The sequence below is a fragment of the Mchenga conophoros genome, linkage group LG2 (assembly GCF_057382185.1).
Source record: "Mchenga conophoros isolate Kocher_MC1m ecotype Shallow Benthic linkage group LG2, M_conophoros_male_GT1.1, whole genome shotgun sequence".
Classification (NCBI taxonomy): Eukaryota; Metazoa; Chordata; class Actinopteri; order Cichliformes; family Cichlidae; genus Mchenga; species Mchenga conophoros.
The window spans coordinates 10,870,445-10,886,468 of NC_140527.1; the positions used below are offsets into that span (position 1 = coordinate 10,870,445).

A 16,024-nucleotide genomic window follows, 5' to 3' on the forward strand; every position below is an offset into this window, starting at 1 on the left:
ACTATCTCTCAAGCACACTCATACAAACAGCAGTATTGACTAAAGGCTCAAATAAACACAAATCCACTCGACACATCGACTGAAACAAGAGCTCAGACGGTGTGGTATCCACCCACACACACACACACACACACACACACACACACACACACACACACGCTCTCTTCATATGATGAAGTCATGGTATTAGATGATACTCTGCTCCTCGGAGATGATCCAGGCCTGTGCAGAATCGATCTGCAGACTTCTCCGTGCAGAGCAGCCGGCCTGATTTCGGAGCTGTAGTCGAGTTTTTCATGGGATGAATCCCTCCCATCCTGGAGTGAATCCCCATGAGGACCACTGCTCATTAACATGCATCCAGAGCCATTGTTGGGATCTTGAAACATGATAATTGCAGAAGGTTGCTGGAAAATAAAATAAGCTTAAGATGCGTAATTGTGCTCTGCTAAGCAGTTATGGTCAGGCGTTCAAAATAAACACAATTAACTTTTGCATCAGCATTTATGATGTTAATGGAGTTTGAGAAGCAGCCTGCATGAGGAGGGTATCCGTCTTGGTGATTTGAGAGTTATAACCCTGCTTCTCATCATGTCAACATGTCAACCCCATCGTGGTTTTCAGACGAGTGGGAAGCAGCTGGCAGGAGAATTAGTGCTTACAAAATCTGAGGCCACGGTTTCCTCTGGGGTGGGGAGGTGGGATTTTGCCCCAGCCGAGGTACACTAAGCACACTGCTCAAAAAAATGAAAGCAACACTTTGTAATCAGAGTATAACATCAGGTCTTTTAAACTTCTGGGACATTGATCGGGTCAGTTAAGTAGCAGAGGAGGGTGTTAATCAGTTTCAGCTGTGCTAGAGGGGTAACAATGAGACCACCCCCAAAACAGGAATGGTCTCACAGGTGGAGGACACTCATATATTTTCCCTTCTCATATTTCTGGCTATTTTTTCCACTAATTTGCATTTGGCTAGGGTCAGAGATTGGACAGGTAGACCAACTCCTCTAGGATGGCTCCTTGCTGGCAGAAGATTTGCTGTCTCTCAGCAGAGTCTCAAGGGGATGGATGGTTACTGTAGGAGAGCTGGACGGGGCTGTAGAAGGTCCTTGACTCATTACTGGGACTGGTATCTGCTTCTTTGTGCAAGGAGGAGAGGATGAGCGGTGTGAGAGCTACAAAATTACCTCCAGCAGGCCGCTGGTGGGACCCCCCCAGGACACCATCTGTCGTCTCATTAGCAGCATGCTGGTTGATAATTTTCACTCCTAACACATTAGTCAGTCCATATCAGTACAGATATCCAGCATGATTGTTTTAAAATCGTTCCTTGAGTGTATCTCTAAGCTTTCCATTCACCAATCAAAGTGTGGCCATGAACTCTGGGGATGCCTGGGCTCATCCTCATGGTGCACACACCACATGTGAAGTGAAACACAAACAGTCGCCTCTAACAGCCAATGAGACGAAGAGCAATCCACCCAACCTTCATAGCAAAACGTTTTCAGTACTCTCTATGAAGTTTTTCATCACTTTTCTCCAAACCTTCTCCTTTTTTTCGTATCTAATACACAGTGTTGGGAAGGTTACTTTTAAAATGTATTCCATTACAGATTACATGCCCCAAAATGTATTCTGTAACGTATTCCGTTACATTACTCAATGAGAGTAACGTATTCTGAATACTTTGGATTACTTGATATATTATCATGCTTTTTTACAACTACGTGAATGTACTATTGCTGTGTGATTTATTACTATTACTGAGGGTTACTCACCATACCAATAGCAACTAGATGTTTAAATATTAATATAAAATGAGTAACAGCAGGTTGACGTTGGGTAAGGCTTGTGAGTACAAGAAAACAATTATTAGAATACAATGTGTTAAATTTGCTTAGATAAGAGGGTCCAGCTGTAGATGAGAGGAATAAGGAATGATTTGTCTGCGTGTTATATTTTGGGCTTAGCTGTGGCCTGAGAGTGTGTGTAATTGTTTAGAGGGAAAGGAATTTATGGACACTGGGGGTCTGCCTGTCATAAAAGGAGACAGGAAGCTACAGGTGGGGATTGCTGATGCTTGTACCTTTAATAAAAACTCATAATTGTTATAAACTTAGAAGTAGGTTTGCAGGAGACTCTCCACCTTAAATGTAAATGTAAGACAACGAGAGGCCAATGGCCAGTGGATGCAGAGTGGGGGTCTCAGTGTTTGTAATATGTTAACTCTGTTTTCTATGTTGTGTAGAGGAATTTGGTGTAGCTCGGGTGAGGAGATTACTTTTATGACCCGCAGGAAGTCACGTACACAGAGACACACACACAGTGCTTTGACTGTTACACTCACACACCCACATGGACACTCACTCACGTGCACTCACACATACACACAGGTACGCGCATACAGTCACTCACGTGCACTCACATAGACACACGGGTACGCGCACACACAGACACAGAGTTTGCAGGACACCATGGGGGGTTTTATGGTAGGGTCGCTTCTACAAAACTGTTTCACAGACAATGGAGTGCAGATCTGCAGAGGGACACCGGCCTTGCACGTCTTCCCTTCTAGAAGATGCATGCTTAGCTGAAGATGAATAAAGGTTTTGTGAAATGACTACTGAGTCCGGTGCCGTCTCTGGATGCCTCGAGGAATAAAAAAGAACCGGGGTGAAACTGGTTTCGTAACAGGCTGCGCATTTTGCAGAGATCTCGTACAGAAAACTATTCCGTGCGTATATAAAACAGGTCCGCGGCTCCGAGCCATGGTAAAGGGACCTCTGGCTAATAGTCGGGTTTCGTGTCGGGCTCGTAGCCGAAAACTAGCTTTATTTTGTTGTCTGGATCAACTTTGCTAGCGAGAGACAGAGAGAGGCGTTGAAAGGCTGCTTCAACGGAACTTATTGTTTCGGAGGAAAACACAAACATGGTGTACAGTCGAGTCTTAATAGCTTACTTACAGCTGGGCTCGTCAGGCACTCTTCTTGGATGCAGTGGTTATTATTATATTTACATGCTTCCAGCTCCTGTTTCTGCTCGATGACAACTCGTACTTTTCCACTCTCCTTTCTCTCCCTCCCTCGCTCACAGACACATAACGGGTATGGCGGTCCATTCTCCCTGCAGCACGGACTACACTGCCCATGAGGCTACGTTCTTTAGGGCTATGCCTGTAACACTCTCTTATTGCTTTCATATTAGATAATTTTTTGAACAGTAATTTTTAAAAATATTTCTTCTCGTCATTATGAGACGCAAGATTAAGACACGGGCATTTGAGCCTCTTAATGCGTGTTTTGTTTGAGAATTACCAAAAATGGAGAGGGCATAGCCTAAAATATGAAACAGGAAAAGACCACAGTGTGTAATCCATTTATTTCAACAAAGTAACTGTATTCTGAATACCACCTTTTTAAACGGTAACTGTAACAGAATACAGTTACTCATATTTTGTGTTTTAAATACGTAACGGCGGTACATGTACTCCGTTACTCCCCTACACTGCTGATACACTAAACAGCTTCCCTCGCGCTGCCTCAGTGACCACCTCCTCCATTTCTCATTGCCGGTGGCGACAGTCTCAGCTGTTGTGCATTTGTGGTGAGCGTGAAACGAACATTTAGCTGAAGCTAAAATATTTTCAGCTGTGCAAATCCCAGATTCACCTCCTTTTGTGTCTCCTGGTGCAGATTTGTGTTAGTTCGTCTTAATGTACAGACGTTGCAACTGCACCGTGCAAAACCTTCACTTTGGGTTAATGCACCATCAGAGATGTGGCGAGGAGCTCGGGCTTCTCCACTGGGTGAAGTTGTTGCTTCTTTGCATGCCTCCATGGCACCTCCCTCTTTAGGTTTTGCAGGCTAGAATAAACCCCCGAGGGAGAACCAGAACTCGCTAGAGGTTGTGAAGAGATTGGCGCTAAAACAACTTGGCATAACTTTTGACCTATGAATCATGCTAAGCTACTGTGGTGGAGGCCCATAATAAAAATATCCACTTTTTTCACAAACGTCAAACCATATGGCATCTCCATAATCTCACGCTGAAATCACATTTTCCGTAGACGGCAGCATCTGTGCAAGGTGTGCTCATTGGAGACTTAAATGGACACCTGATGAGAAGCATGAATTTTCCTTCTTGTTGGTGTAAAATCGGAAAGAGCTCTTTAAAGTCATCCTGACAGAAACACCTGGCTGAGCAGATGGATCCTTTTAAGACTTTGCTTCTGTCTTCTTTCCTCCGTCGGTCTGTCTTTAGAATTGGAGCAAGAAAACAGACGCCGCCTTTGCTTTTGTCATCATTTCAGCGTTTTTGGCTAGTGTGCTAATGCTCCTAACAGCTTTCTGCCTCTTTGTGTCTGCCTGCTCTTTAGTTTCTGATGGTTTTTTTGCTTTTTCAGTTGCTCCATCGTCTTTTTTTTCCCCTTGGCATCGAGCTCTCAGAGTTTCAGTCCGTCTGGCTCGAGTGCTAATGTTCCTACCGGTCCGCTGCTCTGATCTGTGTGAATTAATGGAAGAAAGGAAGAAAAGCCCTTTGTTTTGGTTCGTTCTGCTGTAGTTTCTGTTCACCTCCTCCTGTTTTCCATCACCGCTGCTACAGCCACGATCCTGGCAGATATTTGCTGTTGTTCATAACTAAAGATAAGGTGCGGGATCTTGGCATGAGGTTGACTTTACAGAAGGTGAACCAAGGACAGAGAGAGGGAGACTTCTCACTTTATAAATCTGTGTGAACAGCAGAGGTGGATTGTGGGAGTTGTGTGAAAAATCACAGGCGAGGTGTAAACTTTTAGACTTTGCCTCACTTTACTCAAACTTTCCTCAAAATTTTTATTCAGCTGTGTTCAAATATACAACAGAGCATGTTTGAAAAAGAGGTGTGGTGCTGGTTATTCATGAAACTTTTTCATTTCAGTTTTTGTCATGATGACCAAACAGCTTGTCTGGAGTCACTGTAACATCTGAAATGTGGATTTATTTTCATGCAGAAGGTCACGACGTGGCACGATTTCAGTTTTGTTGTGTGTGTCAGAACAATGAGGCGACTGCTGAATGTTACAGGTGTTACAGGAGTGACACATCTCCTGTTGTCAGGCCTGCAGGTATCAAGCTGTTGTTCTCCTTTATCTCATAGTGGACAGAAATTATTTTTGGAGTGGCACAAATAATTTGTGTGGCATCAGATTTGACGCAGAACAGCTGATTGTTCTGTAAAGTTCTGGAGTTCAGGTTATTTTTACTTCCAATAGTGTTAACATACTACACAGGTCAATGACTAGATTTTTTTAAATTTTCATTGTAAATGGGCTAAAGCAGTTAATTAAAAGTAGTCTAACATAAATGTAAATCCTGTAATTTGATTATTATAATAAACCATGTAACTTGGATGGATTAGATGCCGGTGTGACCACAGTGCGCACGTCTGATGTCGCTCACAGTGATCCAAGGGACCGCTCAGGGAGTTTGTGTGTTCGCTCAGACACGTGAAAAATTAGAGGGAACATTGCTCACCACTGTCTCCCCCTTGTAGCAATGCCACGCAATTACATCCCTAACTTTAAATGAAAGTGCAATACCACCATAAAATAAGACCTTTTACATCAAAAAACAATTTACAAACAAATTACAATTGTGACCATACACTTGTGGGCATCACACAAACGTAGGGGGCTGTCTCACACACTAAGGTATGTTAACGTGAACACTGCAAGTGGCCAATCAAATTGTTGTGATGTCATAGTTTTGCAACATGGAACTCGGATTTGTTGGAGGCACGAGTAACCGTATTCGGACCGTATTTGAATGCTCTGTATGCTAAGTTATCAGCTAATGCTAATGCAGCAGCTGTCAGTCAAGAGGCCACGCCCCTAATAATGCAAACTTTAAGTGTTAATACAATTTAAAAAGGCAAGTTGCAAAATAAATTCACCACCTATACAGCTCCTATGAAGGGGGAAACTATTTATAGCAACGAAAACAGTTTTTGTATCAGGCTGCAAACATGTTTATTTCTACTGTAAAATTTCTTCTATGGGGACTGACTCACTGCTGCAGCCTCTAGTGGACATTAGAGGAACTGCAGGTTTTGCTTAAAGAGCTCTTTATCTGGCAGACTAATGAACCATCTTAGAACCTGAGCTCCAGTTCCAGCGAGGGAAGTTAAGTTTGGTTTTATTGAACAGGGATTATCAAGTCAAACACAGTCTGTGGATGCAGGTTGATAACCAAGCTAGCTAGCGTTAGCTGATAACTGCATTTTGGGGCCTTAGTGGTTATTGTTTGAGCAAAGCTTCAAGCTGATGAGATGAAATGTGAGTAGTTTCTATGTTGCTTGTGTAAAATGAATCACTCATTCTCTCCTGAGAACCCCCCCCCCCCCCACACACACACACACACACATTCACTCTAAAGCTGGCGGTTGGATGATGTCATTATTTTGATGCTCCAGCCTTGACTTGCCAAGTGTGTTAACATTCCTCACATACTTTCCTGCTTGTGTGTATGTGTGTTTGTGTGTGAGAGAGAGTGTGGAGGGGGATAATTGACTTCCTGTGACACTGCCTGACTGAAAATCACAGGTTGACACCTGTTTATTCTCGCTGACGCATTCCAGCTGTTTCTTCTTCTGTTCACTCGGAGAAGGAGGTGGAGGGCCTTTACACAACAACACAAACACAGATACACACAACAACACAAACACATATATATATATGTATATATGGACTTCCAAAGATCCACAAAGACCCACTCAGACCTACTGTTAGCAGTTAAACTCATCCTACAACAGCATTTCCATCCACCTCGCCAACGTCCTAGCTCCCCTCGTGGGGAACACACCCCATCACAAAACTCCACTGGCTTCCGCAACAAGGTCCAGGAACTTACCCTGGATCCAGATGAAATCAAAGTGTCCTTTGGTGTGGTCTCACTCTTCACTTGCATATTTGTAACCGAAGCAGTAGAGACTACACAGTCAACACAAACACATGTCTTCCCCTGTAAGAGCACATGGATTACTGCAGTTTACTCCAAACACAAACGCAGTGATGAGGCACGAATTGCAGAGGTTCAGAGAGTGAGCCAGGGCTTCGGTGCATTCAGCTCGATTTGGAATTAAAGCTCAGTTTGGCTGAGGGTAAGTGCCGCTGATGGATTATTAAGTCTGTGCGTTATTTTTGTCCGACAAACAGGACTACACTAAGGACGGGGAGGTTAGCTTGGATCTTCCAGTGAAGTCTGACATGATGGAGCTGTTATTAAAAGTCAAACAGCGTGACACTAATCTGCTCTCAGTTTGAAGCATCTCTCATAAACTCACATATTTAGGTTTATTCCCCGCGGTCGGGCCGTTCTCGGGTGTTTGCTTCAGCCTGTTCTCGTCTCCAGAGTGTCACTTGGCACCATCTTGTCCTAATGGCGGCGAACCTCATGGCACAGTCACTCCCAACTCGTCATTTATCAACAAACATGGTCACTGTTGCAGTGCCGCTGTAACGCTAAAGCTGCAATAAGGTGGTTTATAATGCGAGCGTGGTATTTGTGGCCCCATGGCTGGGTGGCTCTGTGGGAATGACCTTGGAGCTGGTGATGATGTTTGCTGCGGTCGGACAGTTATGTTCACATAAATGCAAAGTACATTGTTTTTCTCCTGCATTCGGGGTTATTTGTCCTCGAAGCACTCTGTGTGCATGTGCGTGATTCTTTTTGCTCTCCGAGCTGCTCAGTGGTTTTGTCGATAATGAACTGCCATCACGCCGCTCTGGGACCACGACCCTGCCATCACATCGGGCTGACTCAGCAGCTTTATTTCCTTCCCTCCTCTTCTTTTTCTAATAAACACATCAGTCTGACTCAGAAGGCAAATCACCGAGCGCCACTTTCCTGTCAGCCGTCCTTCGTGTCCTGTTGACATCCCGTTCGACATTTTGGGGGTCCCACGGGTCCATTCTGTGTGTCAGAGTGTTATTTGGAGAAGTGCTCTTCCTGTTTCATCTCTTCCACCTGACTTTCTTCCTGTTGGAATAATAATAATGTGTTCATCGTGTATGAAGGGCTAATAACTGTTAATTTGGTTCAAATGATGGGAACTGCAGAGACAGCTGACGGTTGTATTCCCTCATTTATCACTCGCTGATTAAACACCATCTGCTGGGGGGTGAGGATGGAGAGAGGAAGACAAGGGGCCAGCGGGCCGGAAGACCCTTCATTAGGGACCTCGTTAAAAAGTGCCAGACCAATCTGTCCGCGATGCTCAGCCATGTGAACGCATCGCCCAGTTTCTCTCTGTGAGCACGACACGAGACCGAACACTCACTGAAAAATAAAAACTTTATTAGCAGTCCTCAGCCGTCTCCACTTCATAACATGAAAGCAGCGGGAGTGACTGTAAAAGCTCAGCTGAAACACATTTATCAGTAAAAACAACTTTTAATGTTTAACCCTGCATGTGAGGCTTTCTGTTTCTGTAACACTCCATCACACAGGTCCTGTTATTCCCCGTTTCTTGGATGCCCGCATCAGAAATTTCCTAAAAAACACAAACTGCCGCTATTAAGTTTCAAATGACAGGAAATTTCCAAGAAGGTCCTGCACAGTCTGGCATTTAAAAGGGGAAAGGAGCACGAGTTGGTGCATGAACTGTTAAAAGTTAATTTGATTTTGAGGTTTGGAAGTGGACGTATGTCAGGGTGACTTCTGAGTGGGTCAAGCTTTACAGCACAGAATAGAAGAAGAGAAAGCGAAGTAAAAAATGCTAAGTGCAAAAAAAAAAAAGGTCTTTTCTGCTGGACCTGAACAGAGTCGATAGGTTTTGTTGTTCTGCACATCATTTTAAATCAGACGGTCGAGATGTGCCCGATGTGCAGACATTCAGCTTTAATTCAGCCATTGTTATATTTTTATATACAGCAATTGGATGATTGACTGACTGGCAGTTTCATGGCCAAGCGAGGCCTGTTCCCTCATTATTTTGTAGCAAACCAAACAAAATAAACCCATTAGAGACTAAGAGCAATCTGGTTCTTTTATTGATAGGAACAAATTCACTGCAACACCAAAAGACCAGAAGGTCCACAGACGACAACCGAAGTGCATGATGACAGAATTATTTCCATGGTTCAGAGAAACAACTTTACAACACCTAACCAAGTTGACAGCACTCTCGAGGAGGGAGGCGAGTCGTCATCAAACTCTGCAATCATAACTGTAAATCCAGAGCGCTCACAGCAAGGTGCAAGCGCTGGTTGCACTCAAGGAGAAGAAATCCAGCTTCTTCTTCAGACTCATAAACCTTTGTTTTTATACATTTCAGTTGCATTTTGCTCAGAATGATTGAATTACTGAATCCTGGACTTAGACGTTAGAGGAGCTGCAGGTTTTGCAACCTAAACGTTGGCTTCGTTTTTCAGCCTCAGGTCGTTGCTGGATTGGGGATTACGGGGCTGAAGCACATATTTTAACTACACGAACACACCGCAGGGCACCGTGTTAGTGTCACATTTTTTGACATTTTGTCAGCTGTTATCTTCTCTTAAACGTGTAAAAAAAACAATAAAATAATCCTAGTTTCTTTGATGATGGAACCTACTTATATTTATAGGAGTGTTTAAACCTCAGAACCTAAGAACACACGTTTAAACACATACAGGTCTGTATAGATCCGGGTCTGATAAATGTCAGACTGATGATTGGCATTTAATGTATTGATTGATCAGTGAGGAACAGCTGAACTGATTTTCAGTCCTCGTACTTCTTCCTGTTCGCTAAAAGAACCACAAGGCCATTAACTGTGAGTCATCGTGAGTGTGTGTGTGTATAGGGTAATCTCATTACCTGTGATCGGTGGCTTTTATACTATTACACACACACACACACACACACACACACACACACATTACTACAGTATGACTCAACCTGTCTGCCCTCCACACTCTGCTCAGAATTGTGTGTGTTGTGGTATTACAGTGTGCAGGATTACTGTGTATTAGTGATGTTTGTCCTAGGGGTGGGTTTTTATAATTGATTTATCGGTTAAAATCGATTCTGGCTTGGATGACGTAAAATCGATTCATTAAAATCCTGAATCGATTTTTTAATATAAATTTATTTTGCCCGAAATGCCAGAATCTCAGGTGAAATCTCACAAAATTTCAACAACCACTAAACAGCTAAGACAGTAAATGAGAGCAGGAACATGGATTCTGCACAAAGACTTAAACACACAGCGCGACCCGCGGATCAGAATCAGATGTCGCCTTTCTCACAGTCGGGGCTGAAAGCCGACAGATCAGAATCAGCGAGCTGTCGGCTCGCTGTCGGGTCCGCGCTTTGTGTTCACGCCCTTTATGCGCTGTTTCTAAAGCTGTTAGTTTGATGTCTCTCCAGACAATATTGACCGAACCAGCAGCAAAAGAAGATCCAAACTACGCTTCACATAAACATCGTCATGAATTCACTCTGACTTTTACTGTTTTGCTTCGACCACGATGCACAGCTCTCTCTCTCTCTCTCTGTACTTCAAGAACAGTTTCCCGTCTAAAAATCTGTTTTCTTCATTATTCGCTTGCTTGTTACGCACAAGTCTGCCGTTGTTTACAGCGCTGTCGGCCGACGTTTTTTTTTCTTTTTCGTTTTATATACTTCCGAAAAGAAAACCTAATTTCTGCCGTTCAATACTGAACAAATTCAAACTTTTTAAAATTATGCAAAATGAAAAACGCTTAGACGTGAGTCTCTATAAATAATAAAACCGCTGTAACTTCAGACGTAATGTTCATGTGTTGATTAATGGTTTTCTTTCGTTTTTGATGTACTGCAGAATATTTTTATAAAATCCCAGGCCAGGAAAACCACCTTCATGTTTTTCTGTGTTTTATCTTCAGCTACTTTGACACAAAGGCATCTGCTGTGACGCTTACACCTGTGATAAAGTCTTGCGTGTGTCAGCTTCCTTTTTATAGATACAAAAATATGTAAATGTACTGATCTGAATTATAATATTTCTGACTGTCAAAATTTCCCAGATTCGAATCGAAGTGATTCGAATTGAATCGAATTAAATCAAATCGTGGATTGAATCGATTCGGGACCTTGTGAATCGGAATTGAATCGATTCTAGAAATCAGTGACGATACCCAGCCCTAGTTTATCCATCTCTCTGTGCATGTTCTTGTGTTACTAAAGTTGTGGGTACAGAAATCACATTGTGGGGAATCGGTGTGGTACTCGTAATGCAGGTTTTTCAGTTTTAGGCTTAAAAATTAAATAGAGGGAAAAAGTGTGAACATCTACTTGTACATATATGTTTGTGAGGACACGTGGGAGTTTTGGGACCTTTCGCATGAGGACGTGTGCAAAGTGGGGACATTTTCAGGCTGTTGCAGTGTTCAGACTAGTGCCTCCGTGTTGTTTCCTGTTATTGATCTTTTTGCATTGATTAATTACTGAAAGAAAACAAGCACACAAATGACATCAGTCACTGGAGAGGAGGAGGGGGTCAAAGGTGAGACGTGAATGCCCCATGTCCCGAGTTTTGTGCCTCGTTAATTCAACGTTGTTTGCTGGATGTAACCAGATGATAAACCTCTGATAGCTATGTATGCTGTTCTTATTAAATTCACGCCTCAGTTCTTCAACAGACCAAACGTCATAATTTTGAAGAATTTTGACTATACAGATGTTTAAAGGACAACATCTGTATGCTTCAACCTTTGGATGGAGCATCTGCTCTTCCACTGGTTCCCCCATATTAGACAATACTGAGACGGAGAGTCTGGCTGCTTTTATATGTTTCACATTTATCCAGCAAAGAATGGCTTTATATATGGCACATCATAATAACATGTATTCATGTGCTTTACAGTTGGATTAGCAGTCTACTTTTTTGGGTTTTGTACCATGTTGTAACATACATACATGGGAAGAGGTAGTTTTAAAACACAAGATTGCATAATAATAATAATAATAATGATGGATTGGATTTATATAGCGCTTTTCAAGGCACCCAAAGAGCTTTACAATGCCACTATTCATTCACTCTCACATTCACACACTGGTGGAGGCAGCTACGGTTGTAGCCACAGCTGCCCTGCGGCAGACTGACAGAAGCGAGGCTGCCATATCGCGCCATCGGCCCCTCTGGCCAACACCAGTAGGCGGTAAAGTGTCTTGCCCACAACGACCAGGACACGGGCGACCTTCCGGTTACAGATACGCTTCCCAACCCCCTGAGCCACGGTCGCCCCGTGATGAGTGCAGCCTCTGTTTCCAGTAGCTGCCAGCCAGTATCTAGGCCCGTGTGACTGAGGCATCACTGGTATGCTTGATCTGCACCTGGACTTTCCTAAAAAACTGAGCTGAAGCTCACCTACTTTCATTTCTTTTTCACGTTTGCCATTTTTAAAGCCATTAAGCTGCTTTCTATTATATTTTTACTATTGTTGGTAGGACTCAGAGTTGCCCGTGTAGCTTAAAGTTAGGCTAAAAAGGCTAACAGATTATTTCCCCTCACTTTACACTTGTTGTTTTCATGGCAATAAAAGTAAACAATGAATAAATAAATTCATTAATAAGTGATGAATTACTGTAGGTTTAATAAACACAGTGACAACATCCAGCTAGACCACCGCATTGTCCTGACATGTTGTGATAGATTTAATTTACAGCTGTTTGTAGTGTTGAGGTTTGAGTCTGTGTCACCTGCATTGTGCGATCTGTATCCATACAGATTGTTTGGGTTTAAAATGTCTCTTCCGATAGTAAGACGGCAATAGAGTTTACTGTGCTGCTTAATTTAACCATTTACACAAAAATATAAACTCTTTTAATAACTGAGCTTTTTTTGGTGTTTACTGTCGGCTCTAACAAACTCCTGGTCTAATAGCGCCCGGAAAATATTTCTCAAAATTTCTACAGTTATTAAATATTACGAAGGATGTGAAACCACTGCTGGAACAAAAGCCTTCGCAGAAACACAGTTTCACTGTTTAACAGACCAACTGCTGCAGGAAGAAGATTATTTCATCAGCGCAGATAAATAACTGGGCAGCAGCATCATTAAAAACTCATCAGCGAGGAGTGTGTGTGTGTGTGTGCGCGCTCATAAATTCACTGCAGTTATCAGCCAAACAGATGTGACCATTGTTCTCATTAATGAGGGTTTACAGGAATAATTACAGCAAAATGAGGCGCTTTCTGAGTGATTTTACTCTCCGGCTATTAAAGTTCAGCTGACAGACAAACTGCAGCACAGGTCTGGTTAGCGTTCGTCCAGACCAGTCTGGTAAAAAGTTGTGAGGTCTGAAGTGTCGGCTGTAAACACTTCCTGACCCTTATCACCAAGTTTCATTTCTTCGTTACTCTACAGGGAGCTTGAAGTGCTCGGGGCTTGTTAAGCTTGGGCGGGTTGAGCTTTGGGGTCAGGAAATTTGAACCATTAAAAATCAGGTGTTGCTGAATCCCTCGGATCAAGCTGATCTGAGGCCGAACGAACGCTGGCACTCAGAGGACACTCAGAGCTTTCTGTGCATGAGTCTGTTTATCCTGTGAAGCGTGGTTACCACAGTAGTATCCACATGGTGTACTCATGACAGCGTTAGCTCCTCTAAGCTGGTCGGGGTTGTGGACAGATGTGGACCTTGTTTCCATGGAGAGAAGAGGGTCAGTCGGACAGACTTTGGTTTTTAATTCAACAATTTGGACACTAATTTGATGCCTAAATGTTTGTGAACAGATGCTCAGGAAGACAGACGTATTAGTGGAGCCTGTTTATTAAATATAAACATTTTAAGCCACTTACATTTATCTGAGTAAGTCAAGACGTTTGGAGCGAGAGATCGGGATTTTGAGTTTCCTGCTGATTTTGTTTTTCTTTGATCTTCTTGTCTCTAAATCAAAAAAAATCAATTGTAATTGAATAATAATTAAACAATTTAAAATGATTGAACACAAACTTTCTCTTACTATCCAATAATACCAACATCAGCAAAGATTTCAATTTTAAATAAATAGTTTTTTTTTACCAAAACAGAAAAAATATATAATAAAATAATACATTTTATTTATAGGCACCTTTAAAGACCCTCAAAGTCACCTTATAATAGTACACAAAGTAGAATAAATAAATAAAAACATAAGGTAAATGGAAAAAAAAACAAGCATGAAAGTATAAAAAATAAACAAGGTAAAAAATAGACTAAGACAGAATCAGGAGACAAAACTGAAAGAATAGAAAAAAGGGAAAATAATTTAGTGTGTTTTAAACTGAAGCAAATGCTCAGGTTCATATTAGCAAGCAAGCAATTTATTTATATAGCACTTTCAGTCAACTCCCAGCTGAAAGCAAAGTGCTGTACACTTGACATGACAAAAGACTTAAATTAAAACAATAAAATCGGCACATTAGATTAAATTAAAGCAGTAAAATCAGGGTCAAACTGTGTCATAAGCCAAGGAATAAAAAAAAACATTAAAACGATAAAAGTGATATTCAGGTGAATGGAGGAGACGAGCAACACCTGAGTAAAACCACACCTAATCATAAACTAGTCCTAACTGCTGCGACTGATGGTTTGGAACAAACGTCATGAACTGAAAATGTAAAAGAGAGGAAGTATGGCTGAGTTTGTCGAAGTTATCTCGTGTTTGACGTTTGAGGTGGAGGTTTTTTCTGTTTCTAGATTTGTGTTTCTAGATTTAAAATAATAAAAACAGAATAAAATGAAGCTTTTTGTGAAGAGCGAGCGCCTCTTCCTCCAGAATAATTAGTCACGTGAACCCTGTGGGCGTGTCAGGAAGTACGTGAGCTCTTTCTCTTCATGCAGTTTTCCTTTTTGTTGATTCTTTGGCGATAAAATGATGAATAAAAAACTGATAAGATTAACATAGAAAAGTGTCTCCTGTAAAACAAAACAAAACAAAAATAGGAACAGGTGACACTTTGTGTGAAGCTTTGTTCAAAATAACAGCGTGTCTCTGTCTGTAGACGAGGTAAGCGCACCGACTGCCCTCCGTCTTCTGTATATCGAATTCAGTAAAACTGTTAAATTAAAATGTGTAAAGCTCATTATCTGCAGGCTCAGGCTGAGAAAAGTTGAGGCCAAGCTGTTCATGTTGACACTTCTTATTTTTGGAGTCTCAGTCAGATGTATTACAGCTGGAGGGCTGAACAAAGTGAACGGGGACGTCTGCGTGTGAGCCCAAAAGGGATTAGTGCAGCTTTACCTCCACATAGCATTAACTCAGCGAGGGATGATGGCAGGATGATGGATGGCCGGATGCTATTTGCTGTGGCAGATGAAGGATTTAGCTTTTTATTTCCATGTTTTTACCCAGATTATGTCCTTTTTTCCCTCCTACCTGTTGATGATGACGATCTGGCACAGTCCTATACGCTCTGTCTGCCTTCAGAGTAATCCCATGAAGCCTCAGTCTGTCTCTGTTTTCCTGTCTGCCACTCAGCGCTGACGGAGAATATGCACAAGTGTAATAAAACAGGGACATGCGCCCATTAATAAACCTGTATTGATTTTACTTCTTGTGTTTGCACACGGCTTGAGTCAGATTACAGCTTCATTATAGACACAGGACTAAAATTGAAATATATCCTGTAAAAGAACAATGCAGAAAAATACTCCACAGCAAGTACAAGTTTACCTGATGTTTGTCCAATCCGGCAGAAAAAAGCATCATTCCATTGTTAGCCCTGCAGACCCTGAACTTTCTTTAAATTTGGAATAGATGGTTTTGTATAACGCAAGAATTCTCAAACTTCCATCAAAATATCCAGTAGGATGAAATTATGAACACTTGGTCAGCTTTACTGTAAAAGCAAAATGAGGGCCGACTCCATTTGGAGGTTGAAGTGGCCGTTTGAGAAACTGCAGGTTTTGGCACCTTTCAGTCAACTTCATGGTCAATCCTGCAGGACATCATGCTTCCACCTGACCCACAGTGTGCAACATAAACATTTAAAAAGCCGATTGTAAGTCTTCGTACATACCGTGCAAGCGAGATATCATTATTTG

At 42.1% G+C, this 16,024-nt stretch overlaps 1 protein-coding gene across 1 annotated transcript in view; it reads left to right on the forward strand.

Moving 5' to 3' along the window:
* Positions 1 to 16,024, forward strand: part of mgat4b (alpha-1,3-mannosyl-glycoprotein 4-beta-N-acetylglucosaminyltransferase B) — a 117,897-nt gene that overhangs the window by 46,718 nt on the left and 55,155 nt on the right. The window lies entirely within an intron of this gene.